The 18,955-nt window shown below is 35.2% G+C and overlaps 1 non-coding gene across 1 annotated transcript; it reads right to left on the reverse strand.

Annotated features, from left to right (window-relative positions):
• Positions 1-264: 264 nt before the first annotated feature.
• On the reverse strand, positions 265-371 carry LOC139874117 (small nucleolar RNA R71). Its single transcript, XR_011767822.1, has one exon. It is a non-coding gene; the product is annotated as a small nucleolar RNA R71 (small nucleolar RNA).
• Between the last annotated feature and the right edge of the window lie 18,584 nt (positions 372-18,955).

The raw sequence follows: 18,955 nt of genomic DNA on the forward strand, positions 1-18,955 counted from the left end.
CTACACATGGTAACTAATCAATGCCAATATAGTGGTACGCCAAAAGAAGATCTAAACGAACATCTTCGAACCTTTAATAGGATCTGTACTATATTCAAAATCAGAGAAGTTGAAGATGAACAGATCTATCTCATGTTGTTTCCCTGAACTTTAAAGGGAGAAGCCAAAGATTGGTTAGAATCGTTACCTGAAGGGGCGATTGATACATGGGATGTTTTAGTTGAGAAATTTCTTAAAAGTTTCTTTTCGGCATCTAAAGCCGTGAGACTTCAAGGAGAAATTATTACGTTCACGCAAAAGCTAAATGAAACATTATATGAGGCGTGGACAAGATTCGGGAAGTTGTTAAGTGGATGTCCTCAGCACGGTTTAGACACTTATCAAATAGTACAAATATTCTACCAAGGTGTCGACGTTGCTGCACAAAAAGACTTCGACACAGCAGCTGGTGGTTCCATTATGAAGAAAACCGCAACTGAAGCTCACAAGATCATTGATAACACAGCCTCCCACTCTCATGAGTGACATCAGGAAAAAGATATTTTTCGTTCATCTAAAGCGGCTAGATCCGATTCTAGCCATGACTTTGATTCCGTTTCCGCAAAAATAGATGCTTTCGAAAGACGAATGGAAAAGATGACTAAAGATATTCACGCAATACGATTTAGTTGTGAGCAATACTGATAAGTCAGATCATGTTGAGATTGAGAGAAATGATAAGATAGAATGAGATTCGGTATGTAGGAAGGAGACTCGGTATGAGAGAGAATCGTTAAAATTACATTCCACAGCTTCTAGAACTCAGTTACAATCCAATGGCTATCTAATTAGAACTACTTAGGTTCCTTATATAGCCCTCTTCTAAGGAACCTTCATTTAAGCTTAATTCACATTAACACTATACAACTTCGGGGTCCTAACAATCTCCCCCTTAGTGATAAATGTGAACTTTACAATATAATCCTATCGTGAAATCTTGAGAGGTCCAAACGTTAGTTTCCATCGTGAGCCATCTGGTTTTGAAACTTCTACTTGATTTTCTGAAATTTTCTTAGAAGTTTTCTAGACTCCCCACGCTTTCCTTGGATCTCCCTCATGTAATGGATATTCATCCATTTCCTTGAAATATCTTCTCTTTCTCTGGCCAAGAAGAATCTCAAACTGTCTTGTACGGATTCGGAGCTTTAAACGATCTCTGATATGCTTTATAAATTCCCCAAGACCCATTTTTGTATCAAAGTCATCAACCTTGCTTTGACGAATTTTAAGATACTTCAATGCAGCCTTAAGTGTTCCATCTGAATATTTGTTTAGCTTTTCAGTACGAATGAACACCTTTTCTTTTTGAGAATTTACAAATACAAATCCTTCGGGTTCGAATTGCATTTGAAACATCCTCATATCCTTTAGTCCCTCCGTAAATTGATTCGGACACGTTATTCGAATCTTTTTCCTATTTACTTCGAGACCTATTTGAAAATATTCACGTCTCATGAGTTCAATTGTCTCCATCATGTATCTTTTCACATATTCCAAAGCTTGAGCCTTAGCAAAAGGTCGAATGGTGATGATACTGAGGTAGTTGTAGATGTGAATGATGTCAAGCATATCAAGATTTTGAAAATCTGCTTCTGTGAACTTGTACTCTTTCTCATCTTCTCTAATAATGTGGAACTGACTGATGACGTCTTTCTTTTCACTTATCTCTACTCTGACTCGAGCAATATTCAACACTTCTGAAATACGATATTTTCTTTGAAGCCACAAATCATCTTCATCTTTGTTGATATGTGATGATGTAGCGTGAGGGTACGAAATATACTATTATTTTTAATACAAAATACGTTACAAATTACACAAGTTATTTATTTATTTATAGAGTGGAATATACCTAAACCTTGCTACAACACTATAGGCAGTGTACCTAATCGTAGAGTAGTGTAGTTTTTAGTAAGTCCGGTTCGTTCTACAGGGAGCTGGTGATACTTACTATATTTTTAATAACTATATTTATACAAAATATATATAATTATATAAGTAGTAATATATTATAAAAGGGGGGTTTTACCGTTTAATGACCGGTTTGTCGATTCTATATTTTAAGCGCAAAGATAAATGACGATAATTAAAGTGCGTAAAATAATGACAATAAATAAAATGACAGTAAATAAAATTGCGAGTAATAAAATGACAGTAAATAAAGATACGATGAGAAATACAATAAAAGAATTATGCTTATTTAAACTTCCGTAATCATGATGTTTAACGTTTTGATTTTAATTAATTGTTACTCGGGTTAATTGTCCTTTGTCATGGTTTATTTGATACCTATCTGGTTTTTGTCCATAATAGTCCATCGGTCATAAATATAAAGTGCGAGTGTCCTCGTCAAATTACCCTTATACCCGAAGTCAAATATTCCAACTAATTAAGGATTTAAACTGTGACGCAGTTATCACTTCTGTCAACAATTACACCAGTTATCACTGTATGTAATCCACCCCTGTTTTGATTAGATATGAATATTAATTTACCCACTTGATCAGTTTGAATAATCAATTACCCAACCCGAATAATTAATTAAATGATTATAATAGGACAACGTCACTAAATAGGACAACCATAATCATTATTAATTATTAGGTTAATTAATTTGAAGATAGGTTCGACAGACTCCAATGAGTTGTCACTCAATTAGACAATACCCCCATCTATTAATAGTCAATAGTCCAATTTCCACAAGTGTCGGTCTTTTGGCCAAACCTTAATTATGGTACAAAGTTCAATAACCCCGTCTTAATATTTTAGCCCAACATCACGATTACTTCGGCTCAAATAAGCATAATAATAACTTAGTTACGAGACATTAATGTAAAAAGGTTGAACATAACTTACAATGATTAAAAATAGCGTAGCGTTACACGGACAGAATTTCGACTTACATACTCAAACGATCTCTATCATAAATCTTATTATTATCATAATTTAAACTTAAAATTAAGATTATTGTTATATCTTATTAAGTTAACATTATGATAGAGATATAGAATATAGATATTGATAATTGATATTGATAATAGATAGATGGATCGATAGAAATATAGAAAGATAGATTTTTGATAGAAAAGGGTATATTATATCGATCGAATTACATAGCCTTTTATAGGCAAATTAGAATTGAAATTTTCATTTACGACCCCTGAACTATGCTCAATTAACAACTTTTTATTATTTAATATTATTCTTATTATGAATTATTTAAATATTATATTTTATTCTTGTGCATAGTTGACTCGTAATTTTTACACCGTTGCGTCGAGCGTTGAGAGTTGACTCATGTCCCGGTTTCGGATTTTCGAACGTCCTTGCGTACAATTTAATATCTTGTACTTTGCGTTTTGTAACTTGTACTCTTGTCATTTTTAGACGTTCTTCATCAATAATTTGAACCTTTTTAATTGTATCTTGTACTTTTTAGCTTTTTGGACCTTTTTGTCTTCAAATCGTCGTTTTCGCCTTTTGTCTTCGCACTTATTTAAAATAAACGAATATTACTTGAAAATGGAACAATTGCAACTAAAATCTTGTCTTTCTTGGGGGATAACGCTATGAAATATATGTTCCTTTTTAGCCTTATCAATATCCCCACACTTGAGCGTTGCTTGTCCTCAAGCAATATAGTCTTGAAATAAAAACATACAAATCAATTCTTTATTCTTCACACTTTATACATCAGTGATTTTGATATGGCGGTATAAACAATGATAGTAACGATATGGTTAAAGGTGGGTGTGTCATCCACAGTTGCCTTGGGTTTAGGTCAACGACACTTGCAATCAAATAGCCGATTTACTTTCGGTTTCCAAAGCAAAGTGCACATTTGAAAGGCGGTTTACAGTCCCACATGACTATAAAAATTTAGATCCTTTAAGGAAATTGGATCTTTATGAAAACATTTGATCTTTTGAAAATTCAAGCTAGATTTTACCCTAGACAAGTTTTCTGATTTGATCCATCATTGGTGTTGCAAAATATATTTGTGGATCAATATTTTGGCTAAAACTTTTAGGCTCGTGTAATCCACTGCTATCACGGTATCGAATAGCACACATCCAGTTTACTTGTTCCGTATATTACCTTTCGGTAAACTACCGTCCGGTTGTAAAGGAAAGCGATGAACAAGAAACTGTTAAGGCAATGTCTAATGACATGCATTTGATTATGGTCTAAAAACGTGTCGGATGCTAGTACTAACCTTGGTAGGAGCAATAGTAAAGATCATCCTATGATTTTTCGGTCTGGCACAAGGTCCTGTCTCCGACCATGCTATGCAACCACCGTTCTTACGGTTGACACCCGATTTTGTTCAGGTGACCTAATGAATTCCAGGTGAATTCCTAGGATTTTACGTTCAATGGTAATGAACGCATTGAAAATGGATTTTTAGAAAACAAATCGGTTTGTATTTTTGATCAAAATATTTTCTCGTTCAAGCTCGAGTTTAGATATCATTGAATTCCATGAGTTTGAATTCTCAATCTTTAAGGTCAATCTCTAGGATTGAGTAATATCAGTCTTAAAAGCTGATTTTTAATCTTTAAGGAGATTATCCTTTCTGGGGATCTGATTCATTAGTCTTATCAAGCTAATTTGCACGGTGCCCCCCCATTGTACGAGATAAATCCTTCTCATGGTTAGGATAAATCTGACCACATGGTGACCCTGTTTGATGCTGAGGTCCGTGGATTTCCTGCTGATTTTAGAGATGACTTTTCTAGATTTTTCGTCAACCTACAGCTGGTCTAGACGACAACTTCATGACCTAAATCAAAAAGCGCGTTTCTTTTTCGGAAGACTTTACTTCCTTTTAATGATGGAATTGATTCATCGTGTAGATCCATCTTTCTTTCAAATATATTACAGTAAACCGGGTAAAACTGATTAGTATCATCCAAAACAAAAGTACCTGCAATAATCTTGTACAAAGATATGTGATAGATAGTTTTTAATTGAATAACTTGGTACATTCTCCCCACACTTAGTTTCTTTCTTTGCCTTTTTATTCTCCTTTATTCCATTTTAAATGAATTCAAGCATTTTAGGTTGTTTCTCAATTTATGTCCTTTCCGAGGTAACGATAATTTCGGTATTATCACCTAGTTTTCACCGTTCATAAATATGTATAAACATGATTTTGACTTCATTTAATTGAAAATTTTTCAAATTTTCACAAAATTTGGCAAATAAACCAAGTATAAACCTGAGAGAATTTATAACCCTTCCCCACACTTAAGATCATGCAATGCCCTCATTTGCATGAAATCAGACTATAATTTAAATTCATGAGGGTGATTAGCGTAGAAAAGTGATTAAAAATACCGAGTTTGTAATTACAAAGCTCGTCGAATGATAGATGGCGCCTCATCGTTCATTCCTTCATTTGTTATATCATATTTGTTGTTTTGCGTCTTGTCGTCAAAATTAGTACCTTTTGCTGAACTTTAATGACAGTCTTTGAAAGTGCATTGTTTTACCCTGTTTTGTACATAAGATAAAATACAAACATATATATATATATATATATATATATATATATATATATATATATATATATATATATATATATATATATATATATATATATATATATATATATATATATATATATATATATATATATATATATATATTTGAAGTTTGGTTTATAACCCCACTTTTTAAAAATTTATAAAGTATAATATTTTTGGCATACTTTAAATCAATAAAATTAAAAATAATGATAACAAAATTTGTCGCCCCGCCCTCGGGTAAAGTAATTTCGGCTTAATGACCTAGTCTTCAACTCACGACGAATTTTAGAAATCATTTTTTCAACTTAATGAATTAAAGTAAATTTTGTTTGTAAAAACTTAAATTAAAATGCATATTAATTTCATAAAAAAAACCTACAAAACAAAAATTCAGAATGGAGGGAGAAAACTAGTTCTTTAGTGTCTGCTAGCGGAAAAGACCAATCGGGTTCCATTCTCGGAACTACACGAGAACAGAACAACTAACTCTAGATAGCATTTTCTTTTTAGAACATTTGAATCTCCCCACACTTAGGTAGCCGTGGTGTCAAAATTATGATTAACTTCATCGTTAATTTCTCTTGGTCCATAATCAACTTGCATATCCGTGACTTTTTCTTTAAGCCATTGGTCGGATTCCTGTATAATATCCACAATTTCAACTAGTTTCTCCTTTTCTTTAGGTGATAGATTGGATACTAACCAGTTACATAACTTAAAGTTCCCCTTGGTTCTAGCATCGCGAATCCGTTTAATAAGTTTCTTCATTGAACTATTAATAACGGGATCATTTAATTTCGTATCAACAACGGGGTTCTTTGTTATCATGTCATCATTAGGTGTTACTTCATTTTCCCCACACTTAGGCGTTTCATTATTGCTAAGTATTACCGTTGGAATTGGTAAAAGCACATGGTTCTTACCAGTTGTTTTTACTGGTTCAACGGTTTTGGCTGGTGGAGATTTAGTCTTTCGAATCATAAAGGTGATCGATTTGTCACCACTACTAAGTGTCATTCTTCCATTTCCTACATCAAATAACGCCTTGGTGGACGCTAAGAATGGCCGACCTAAAATTAGAGGAATGTTTGGGTCCTCTTCTATGTCAATGACAATAAATTCGACTAGAAAGGTTAAATTGCCTACTTGAACGGGTAGGTTGTCAGCAATTCCAACTGGGTGCTTAATGGTTTGATCAAAGAGTCGAACACTCATATCCGTTGGACTTAACTTACCTACTCCTAATCTCTTATATAATGAAAGAGGCATAACACTTACACATGCACCTAAATCTGCTAGTGCATCATACATGACACAATCACTAAGTAGACAAGGAACAATAAATTCACCCGGATCACCTATCCTAGGAGGAGGTTTTGGTGGAACTGTCTTCACCGGGTTTACTTCTACGGCTTTTGTTTCTTGTACTTTCTTATTCTTTTTCTTCTTCTTTCCAGAGGTATCACAAACTTTATTACCTATTACTTGCTCATACTCAACTCCTTTTCTTGGAAACGGGATGGGTGGTCTGTATGGTGCCACCACTGGCTTTACATACTCGGGTGGTGGTGGTGGTGGTGTAACTTCTTCATTGTTACTCACATCTAAAATCTTCCCATCTTCTGGTGCTGGTTTTTCAGAATTTGTTGAGACCATATTAACATTCTCATTCCGAGGATTTACTTCAGTATTACTCGGTAGCTTTCCTTGTTCCCTCTCACTCATCATGCTAGCAAGAGTACCTACATGTTTTTCTAGATTCAAAATGGAAGCTTGTTGAGTTCTTAATGACTGATCAAACCTCTCATTCGTTTGAGTTTGAGTTTCAATAAATTGTGTTTGAGATTCAACTAGCTTAAATACCACTTCTTCCAGATTTGACTTTTTCTCTTCGGTTTGTTATGGTGGTTTATACAAGCCAGGTCTTTGTTGATTGAAAGTGTTGTTTTGAGTTGGTTGGTTATTCGGACCTTGTTGGTTATACGAGTTATTGTCGGGTCCTTTTGGATTGTAAAGAATGTTTTGATTTTGATTGAAGTTTGGCCCTGGCGGTTGATAATTATTCTGATAACTATTTTCCAGCCTTTGGTTCATGTAGACAACATTCTCACGTTGTTCCATCGTTTGTTCAATGTGACAGTCTTTCATTAAGTGTGGTCCACCGCATTGCTCACAACTAATTCGTATTGCGTGAATATCTTTATTCATCTTTTCCATTCGTCTCTCGAAAGCATCTATTTTTGCGGAAACGGAATCAAAGCTATGGCTAGAATCGGCTCTAGCCGCTTTAGATGAACGAAAAATATCTTTTTCTTGGTGCCACTCATGAGAGTGGGAGGCTGTGTTATCAATAATTTTGTAAGCTTCAGTTGCGGTTTTCTTCATAATGGAACCACCAGCTGTTATGTCGATGTCTTTTCGTGTAGCAACGTTGACACCTTGGTAGAATATTTGTACTATTTGATAAGTGTCTAAACCGTGTTGAGGACATCCTCTCAACATCCTTCCGAATCTTGTCCACGCCTCATATAATGTTTCATTTGGCTTTTGCGTGAACGTAACAATTTCTCCTTGAAGTCTCACGGCTTTGGATGCCGGAAAGAATCGTTTAAGAAATTTTTCAACTAAAACATCCCATGTGTCAATCGCCCCTTCAGGTAACGATTCTAACCAATCTTTGGCTTCTCCCTTTAAAGTCCAGGGAAACAACATGAGATAGATCTGTTCATCCTCCACTTCTCGGATTTTGAATAGTGTACAGATCCTATTAAAGGTACGAAGATGTTCGTTTGGGTCTTCATTCGGCGTACCACTATATTGGCACTGATTAGTTACCATGTGTAGAATTTGTCCTTTGATTTCATAATCTGGAGCATTAACTTCTGGTTTAATAATGGCGTGACCTTGGCCAGTGCGCTTAGCTCTCATTCGTTCTTCCATACTTAGAGGTTCTAGATTTTCCATGATTGGAAGTGTTGTATCCGAATCACTAGAGGTTTCTGATTTAATGGTTTCTTCCTCAACAATCTCTGTTTGAATGATTGGAGGTTCCGGAGGAATGATTAGTGGATCAGGGTCTCGGAATTGTCCCTGAGTATTCTCCGGATTCTCAATTGTGATGTTGGTTTCAAAAAATGGATTATCGGAAATTTGAATTGGAGTACTTGGTCGACTGGATGACGATTCTAAAGAAAAATCAACGGCGACAATGTTTGCTAGATGTCTTGATCGAGTTACAGGTGGTGAACGGTCAAAAGGTGGTGAACGTCTTGCTTGGTGCATTCACTGAATATCCTATTAGTTTTTAAAAAGGAAAGAAAAATTATATAAGTTATCCAATCAATAGACTTTTCTGATTTTGCCCACGTTTCGAATAGCCAAAAGATGTAGCAGAGGGGCAGGATTCGTTTGGTCTCAATATAATTGAGTACTGTTTGGCTCCAATAACCCGGTCCACGTACAAATCCAACTATTACTACGAACCAGAAAATTTTGATGTCTATCAATTTAACCACTTAAAATAAATTTTCGTAATTTTAAGAAATTTAGAGAAGAAGTAGAAAAAAATCTAAGTCCTGAAAACTAGAATGGCGAGAAATAAGAGAGAAAAAGAGTGCGCGTCGAAAAGTGTCGAAAAGTGTCGAAAAATGAAAAAGACGAAGAGTGGTTTGTAAACACGCGGTTAATCCAACCTTATAACTATCACTATCTTAAAATTAAAGCTACAAATGTAGATCACTAATTGGAATTGTAATTGATACATAGGTAAAAGGCGTCGAAAAATAAAAATAAGAAAATAACTATGGCAAAATTAAACTTAATACTAAAAGTTGCGACTATAGTCTAAAAATCTAAAGGTAATAAAACTAAAAAAAACATTTTTTTTTTATAGACAAAATCTTAAAAAAATATTTTTTTTTTAATAATTTATTTTTTTTTTTTATATGCAGGCTCAAAATGGGAGTGCAGATTCAAAATTGAATGCAAGTTCAAAAGCTGATGCAGATTCAAAACTCGTGTTTTTTTTTTTTTTACGTTTTTTTTTTTTACGTTTTTTTTATTTTTTTTTTTACGTTTTTTTTTTAAACGTTTTTTTTTAAATGTTTTTTTTTTTTTGTTTTTTTTTACAAACTTATATTTTCACAAATATAAATTAAAAATATAGCGTTTTAGCGGTCCCCGGCAGCGGCGCCAAAAACTTGATGATGTAGCGTGAGGGTACGAAATATACTATTATTTTTAATACAAAATACGTTACAAATTACACAAGTTATTTATTTATTTATAGAGTGGGATATACCTAAACCTTGCTACAACACTATAGGCAGTGTACCTAATCGTAGAGTAGTGTAGTTTTTAGTAAGTCCGGTTCGTTCCACAGGGAGCTGGTGATACTTACTATATTTTTAACAACTATATTTATACAAAATATATATAATTATATAAGTAGTAATATATTATAAAAGGGGGGTTTTACCGTTTAATGACCGGTTTGTCGATTCTATATTTTAAGCGCAAAGATAAATGACGATAATTAAAGTGCGTAAAATAATGACAATAAATAAAATGACAGTAAATAAAATTGCGAGTAATAAAATGACAGTAAATAAAGATACGATGAGAAATACAATAAAAGAATTATGCTTATTTAAACTTCCGTAATCATGATGTTTAACGTTTTGATTTTAATTAATTGTTACTCGGGTTAATTGTCCTTTGTCATGGTTTATTTGATACCTATCTGGTTTTTGTCCATAATAGTCCATCGGTCATAAATATAAAGTGCGAGTGTCCTCGTCAAATTACCCTTATACCCGAAGTCAAATATTCCAACTAATTAAGGATTTAAACTGTGACGCAGTTATCACTTCTGTCAACAATTACACCAGTTATCACTGTATGTAATCCACCCCTGTTTTGATTAGATATGAATATTAATTTACCCACTTGATCAGTTTGAATAATCAATTACCCAACCCGAATAATTAATTAAATGATTATAATAGGACAACGTCACTAAATAGGACAACCATAATCATTATTAATTATTAGGTTAATTAATTTGAAGATAGGTTCGACAGACTCCAATGAGTTGTCACTCAATTAGACAATACCCCCCATCTATTAATAGTCAATAGTCCAATTTCCACAAGTGTCGGTCTTTTGGCCAAACCTTAATTATGGTACAAAGTTCAATAACCCCGTCTTAATATTTTAGCCCAACATCACGATTACTTCGGCTCAAATAAGCATAATAATAACTTAGTTACGAGACATTAATGTAAAAAGGTTGAACATAACTTACAATGATTAAAAATAGCGTAGCGTTACACGGACAGAATTTCGACTTACATACTCAAACGATCTCTATCATAAATCTTATTATTATCATAATTTAAACTTAAAATTAAGATTATTGTTATATCTTATTAAGTTAACATTATGATAGAGATATAGAATATAGATATTGATAATTGATATTGATAATAGATAGATGGATCGATAGAAATATAGAAAGATAGATTTTTGATAGAAAAGGGTATATTATATCGATCGAATTACATAGCCTTTTATAGGCAAATTAGAATTGAAATTTTCATTTACGACCCCTGAACTATGCTCAATTAACAACTTTTTATTATTTAATATTATTCTTATTATGAATTATTTAAATATTATATTTTATTCTTGTGCATAGTTGACTCGTAATTTTTACACCGTTGCGTCGAGCGTTGAGAGTTGACTCATGTCCCGGTTTCGGATTTTCGAACGTCCTTGCGTACAATTTAATATCTTGTACTTTGCGTTTTGTAACTTGTACTCTTGTCATTTTTAGACGTTCTTCATCAATAATTTGAACCTTTTTAATTGTATCTTGTACTTTTTAGCTTTTTGGACCTTTTTGTCTTCAAATCGTGGTTTTCGCCTTTTGTCTTCGCACTTATTTAAAATAAACGAATATTACTTGAAAATGGAACAATTGCAACTAAAATCTTGTCTTTCTTGGGGGATAATGCTATGAAATATATGTTCCTTTTTAGCCTTATCAATATGTTTCCTCCACATAAACTCATACCAATTCCTTTCACTTTTTGGAAGCAATCGTGAACCTATATAAGTAAACCTTTTACTCCTTGGTGTATCATTGATGCGGAAGATCTTGTAAGATTTTCTTCGATGAATGTTTTCATAACGTTATAAAATCATGTTTAACTCCCAACAACAATCTTTGTTCCTGATTCTTAAAGAATATTCCATGGTTGTATTTGAATCTGGAATTCACTGTTTCACTTGATGTAGATGTACCAGAAGTTGAGCTTTCATTAGCATTTGTTGGATGTGAACTTGATGAGGGTGTAGAATTCGATGAATGATCAGTAGGATTTGTTGCATCATCATTTGGAACATCATTATCTTCAATATGATCAAAGATATCATCATCATTTGGATTAACATAAAGATTGTCTTCATCGTCATCAGAAGAATCCATTTCATCATCACTTTCTATTACTGGATCAGGATTCCCTTCATCTACAATCTCTACATCTTCCGCAATTGAAGATACTGAAGATAACTTGCTTAAGATGACAAACCCATCATCATCCGTCTCTTTAAGATAAAAATCACTTAAGTTTAAATCCTCATCTACTAGTCCACTATCAGCCTCATTATGAACAACTGGAATTATAACTTGCTCAGGCTCTTTATTATCAATTTCATCATGTATAGAAACCATTTCTGATTCCGGCTGAATTTGTTGAGCTTGTGAAGCTGATGAAGACCTCACACCACCACCCTTGGTTGAAATGTTCACCAATAGATATTCTCCATCTACTCCTATCTCCCCCTCATGGCTATTCTAAGGATCAGAATCGTCATGTTCATCATCACGGTGAGGACTCAAAGGAGAAGAGCAGGAAGTAAGTGGATATCGAACACGAGCACTAAACAATGCTTGAAGCGAAGTGCATCGAAGAACATCAAGATTGACTCTAGAAAACATACGACTGAAATATTCTTGCTCCAAAGCATCATAGAAATGTGGTAAACGAGAGGGTGATGTTGGAAAAGTAACAATGGGAACAGCAGCAGCAGCAGCATCGGTTAGAGGCGATGTCGATGGAAGTGTTTGAGTTACTGTGAGGGTAGGTAAGGATGATTGTGCGGTATTATTCTTATATGTAGGGCTGTACATACTACTAGTCAGATTCGTGATATCCCCTTCTGATGGAGGTTGGGTAACAACCGGAGTTGTCACCGGCGAAGTTTCTTTCGAAGCATCCGCCTCCATGACTTTAGTCTCATGGGACTCTGACAGAGTAGAAGAACTACCGGTCGGTTTAGCTCTCGCAGAGATATTGCTATCTCTGACTCCCAAAATCATTGATATACCATGAGGTGGCACATATCTTTCAGTTAAAGACTCTTCCTCCAAACTCTGAGTTTCAGAATCCGGAAGAGAAGTGGTTTGATCCAATGGATCACTTTTATGAACCAAGGGATCAGTCTGCTGGAAGTCTGATAAATATCTCAAAGGATTGTCATGTTGACTCGTTTCCATGGGACACGGCAGATCTCCCTCATTAAAATAAGCCGGACCTCCAGACCCTATTGTACGTTGAGGCACAAGAGGATTTCCAGCCGATACGCAGGGTGCCTTTTCAAGATTTTTCGGCTCCCCTTCGGCTGTTCTGGACTTCAATGATTGAGTTTCCTTAATCGATTGAGTCCACGCAGACTTTACTGGAGAGGAAGACTTTACTTCCTTAGATGCCGAAGCATCTTGCTTTGTAGGATTTATTCTTAAGTCCTGTTTAGATTGGATGGGCTTAGTGGTATTTTTACCATCCGTGCGTTTAGATCTCTTGCCTACCGAAGCTTGCGCTTCATTTAGCGTAGGGCTTACTGTTATTATTGGATGTGATACGGAGATGGGTGAGGGTGACCTAATTGGCTCTAGGTCTTGGTCCGTATCACCAACGGTTGTAGTAACTGTTTGGCGGACGATAGGTGTCGAAGTCCTAGATCTAGTTACTGGTTGGGTTGGCGGAGTCTGAATCATCTCATCAGGCACATATTGAGTTCTCTTAGGAGAATGTTCGGGAGACGATTCAGATGCTGTTGCTGAAGTGTCGGTGTCACTGCTCACTTCGGGTGTTGTGGAAAGGGTTGGTTCAATCCTAGTTGAACTAGGTTCCCTGATCCTCACGGGTTGAGCTTGGTGTGCTGCCCTAGATCGTTTGAGGTTCACCCTAAATGGAGGATTAGCTGGTCCGGTTGGTTGAACTACAGGTTCCTCTACAACCTCTGGGGCTGGAACCGCGGCGGGTTCAACTTGTTCTTGTTGTACCGGGTTCGGAAGAGGTATTCCTACAGCCTCAAAATAAGAAAGCATACGAGCGTCTTGGGGTTCAGCTAGCCTCACTAGCCAATTTGGAATCGACACAGTGAATTGATTATCAGATACCATCGGGGTATTCATCTTCAGCTCCCTAAATCGTTTCATCTGTAATCCATGTGTACCTGGTACAAATATATTTGCATTTCTGCAAGCTTTTATAGAATCATGGATAAAGATATAGAAAAACCTTTCGCAAGGGATGTATGAACCCCTTGGCTTATCAACTTGAGCTTGAACCAAATCCCATATTAGTTCTGCATAGTCAGGAGCTTCTACTCTTATGAAAGAATAGAATAACTTCAGCATTGGCACAGTCAGGCTGTTGGATCCACTCCTTGTCATCAGCAAGCATCTGTTGATGATTAAGAAGATCACATACCACCTTGAGTGCAGATATTTCTTCTGAAACTTAGCCGGAGGAACATTGCGGGCTCCAACATAACCAAGATCAAAGACAGATGACATCATCTGCTGAGTAGCAGGAAAAGCAGGAGCATTCTGCACAACAGGAAGTCTGAATATCCTTCTGAAATCAGCCTTAGTGATACTCCTCCTCCCTTGAACTCCTCTCAGTTGAAATTCAAAACGAGATTATGTTCCCTCTGGATTTTCAGTAGTCGGTTGTGTAGCTTCCACAAACCTAATTGTTCTGTTAAGTAGCTCCAGATCTGTTACAGGTACACTGACTGTAGAGTTTAGAGCAGGCCACAGAGTGATTCTCTCTAGAATAGCAGTCCAGTAGTTGCAGGGAATGTTGGTTTCAGAGTTGATGAAGTGATTGTTCGTCATTTAGCTGTATAAATAAGAAATAGAAGACCACAAGATATTTAACATAAAGCATATATCTCTATTCTTATTTGCCTTTGAAATCTTTTGTATATGTTTTATCTTTTATATTTTATGGTTTTTATGGTTTTTCAAAGATATAAAAATCCTTTATTCTCAAATATGAACAAGTAATTGACAATCATGACATTCATATGATATTCATCACAATACAAATTCATCATGCAAAATCAATTATATAACATAAAGAATCAGAACAACACTTAGTCAATTTTTTAAACACAATTCATGCAGATTCGGTAGTCATGAAAACATGAAATTCTGTAACCAAATAAGCTTGAGTTTTCAAATCAGAAAGATATAAAATAAACATGTTAAGTGTTTGAAGATAAAAATCAGAAAGTTTAAAGGTACCAAAAGTCAGACTCGGTATCAAGAGAAGAACAGATTCGGTATCTCCAAAATTAACATAAAGTCACTCAAACATGCATATTCTATCATGTAAAATCACAACCATAATCAATTAACCACTCAATTAGAAGCAGAACAACATGTTGATCGTATGAACAGACTCGGTAATGTAGATAGAACATATTCGGTAGGTACAGAATCCATCAAACAATCAATTAAACATGTAATCAAACTTGGTCAAAAGATAGATCAATTAATATAACTCTGACTAGACAAGAATTCATGTTAATTAACCAAATCAATTGAGTTTAATCAAAGATTAGTAGAATACGACTCAAACTCGATATAATCAACAAAATTTTAAAATTGAGAGTCATAATCCATTTATTTTGATCTTTTCTGGTTGAAAAACATTTAATTATCTCAGATCTACACATATGTATCTAAAGCAATGATTAAAATGAAATTATACCAAAGATTTGAAGAAACAGAAGAACGGACTCGGTAGATTAGGCGGATTCGGTATGTTCAGTAAGACTCGGTAGGTAATTAAGCACAGTAAGAGAGTTAGTTTGACTTTGACCCTCCTTTTATAGATACTGAAGATAAAATACCGAATGGGCTTTACCGAATGGGCCTATTTTACCGAATACAGTCCACTTTTCAAAACTTTATCAATTTAACTTCAAAATCTTGACAAATTGACTTTTCCTCTTAAAATTCATTTCAACCTTTTCATGGTAAACAATTCTGAGACAATTTTTTAAAAACTTTAAACTTACCGAATCTGTACTGTTGGATGTCAGATTCGGTATAATGCTAAAAATAGCATTTATTCAGTAAAAATCAAATATTTTTGGATTTTATCTTTTCCAATTTTTATGAATTTTTCAAAATAAGATTTGTACTTAAAGGAACTTTGAATTTGTGAACAAAGTACAAATCTTCAGTGATACCAATTGTTAAAACGGGTTGCATACTGAGATGTATACAAGCGTTAGTGAATTCTTTCAGATATAAAACAAAGAATTTATGAATTCACTTTTGAAAAACAATATTTTTTGAGTAATTTTCTCATTTTCTCCCTTTTCTCCCCCTCAAAATGTGATATATAAGAAAGTAAATCAGCATTTTGATAAAATTCCCAAGAAAATGAATTAACTCCCCCTTGAAATATGATATCAATGAGTTACATCCTCCTTACGTAACCATTGAACAATTATATCATAAGTCTAAAGGCTCCTCCTTAAAAGATGATATCCAAAGCATATGAAAGTAGTTGCTCCCCTTAGAAAGTATCTACTCCCCCTAAACACAAGATCCCAAGAATAAGTCCCAACAGATCTAAGGAATATCAAGCACTATACTCTACCATGCCAATCTCTTTGATCAAGAACTTTAGCCTAAGTTCATCTAAGGGCTTAGTGAACATGTCAGCTAATTGCACTTTGGTAGGCACAAAGTATAACTCTACATCCCCTTTCTCTACATGGTCCTTAATGAAATGATAGCGAATATCTATGTGTTTGGTCTTAGAATGCTGGACCGGGTTGCTTGTAATTGCAATAGCACTTTGTGAATCACAGTAAATCGGCGTCTTAGAAAACTTAAAGCCATAGTCTGAAAGTTGAATTTGCATCCACAAAACTTGTGAACAACAATGAGCTGTAGCAATGTACTCAGACTCAGCTGTTGATAAAGACACACAGTTCTGCTTTTTAGATGACCAACCAACTAGCCTATTCCCCAACATCTGAATTGATCCAGATGTGCTTTTTCTATCAACATGGCAACCGCCATGATCTGCATCAGTGTAAGCAGTGAGATTGAAATTGGATCCATGAGGATACCAGATCCCAAGGTTAGGTGTACCTTTAAGGTACTGAAAAATCCTAACAACCGCTTTGGAATGAGATTTCTTAGGGTTTGACTGAAAGCGGGCATAGACAGTTACAGCAAGTGTAATGTCAGGTCGACTTGCAGTCAAATACATTAAAGAACCAACCATGCTTCGATAAAGCGTAATATCAAATGGTTCCCCATTAGTATCAGCATCCAGTAAAGTCCTCATTGGGGTGTCATTAGTTTTAAAGCAGGTATTTTAAAACATTTTAGCATATCATTGATATACTTTGTTTGATTGAGAAAAATCCCGTTTGGTAATTGTTTTACTTGTAACCCCAAAAAGAAATTTAACTGGTCAAGCATGCTCATTTCGAATTTGTTGGCCATAAGGTCACCAAATTCTTTGCATAAGGCCGGGGATGTGGAACCAAAAATAATGTCATCAACGTAAATTTGAACCAAGAGAATGTGACCGTGGTTTTTACGGATGAATAGCGTTGTATCAATCATTCCACTAGAAAAGCCATTGTCCAGCAAATACTTTGTTAAGGTCTCGTACCATGCACGCGGTGCTTGCTTCAGACCATACAAAGCCTTTTCCAAGTAGTATACGTGATTTGGATGAATGGGATCGACAAAGCCTTTTGGTTGATTGACATAGACTTCCTCTTGAAGATGACCATTTAGAAAAGCAGTTTTGACATCCATTTGAAACACCGTAAACTTCATAAAAGAAGCAAAGGCAAGGAAAAGACGAATAGCCTCAATCCGAGCAACCAGAGCAAACGTCTCGTCATAATCAATACCCTCTTATTGTCGATATCCCTTGGCCACAAGACGTGCCTTATTCCGAACTACAATTCCATCAGAATCCTTCTTGTTCTTAAAAATCCACTTAACCCCTATTGGTCGTTGACCCATTGGTCTTGGAACTAATCGCCATACTTTCAACCGTTCAAATTGATTAATCTCTTCTTGCATCGCAACCACCCAGTTCAGATCTAGTAAAGCTTGAGCAACCATTGTTGGTTCAATCTTACTAAGAAAGGCTGTGTATAGACACATATTCCAAGTAGCCCTTCGAGTTGAGACTGGAGCAGATGCATCACCAATAATAAGATCTATTGGATGACTTTTAGTCTATCGGTAATGTGAAAGAGGTTGTTCATCAGTGGTATCCATTGAAACATCAACCGTTGTTGACGTTGAGCCTTGATCCGCTTGATCTGATGTAACATTATCTAATGGATTCAATTGAATATCTGGAGAAACAGCTGGAGTTGTATCAACTGATGAATCTTGAATTAGTTCAATATTATCAGTAATAGGAGGTGGTAGGGAGGATGAAGAAGCAACAGGTGAATCATTTGGTGTTGTATCTTCATCAAAAAGACTTTGTTGAGTCTCCACAGTAGTTGACTGTGACGGTGTAACCGGTACAGCTTGAACATTTGAATGCCGTTGAGGAGCATAAAGACTATCAAACAAGATATCCAGTTCCTCTGATGTAACCGTAGGAACACCCTTCGTCGAGAAAATTGAGTTTTGTGCGGAAGAAGTAGTAGATGGGTTAAGATCGGGTTTTGAACTGAGATGTTCAAAAGCCATTCCCAAAAATTCATCGAACTTGACATTTATGCTCTCTTTAATCGTTTTTGTCCGTTTGTGATAAACCCGATAGGCAACTTTGTTCGAAGAATAACCAAGAAATATAGCTTGATCACCATTTGGATCAAACTTTCCGAGGCTGTCAAAATCGTTAAGCACATAGCATATACAACCAAAGACACGGAAATATTTGACATTCAGGCGTCTACCATATAATAACTCATATGGAGTTTTATCAAAATGTTTATTAACAATACAACGATTTTGGGTATAGCACGTAGTTGAAATGGCCTCCCCCCACATTTTTGGAGGTAGTTTGGAGTAAGCAAGCATC

This window comes from Rutidosis leptorrhynchoides, chromosome 10, assembly GCF_046630445.1.
Source record: "Rutidosis leptorrhynchoides isolate AG116_Rl617_1_P2 chromosome 10, CSIRO_AGI_Rlap_v1, whole genome shotgun sequence".
Taxonomy (NCBI): Eukaryota; Viridiplantae; Streptophyta; class Magnoliopsida; order Asterales; family Asteraceae; genus Rutidosis; species Rutidosis leptorrhynchoides.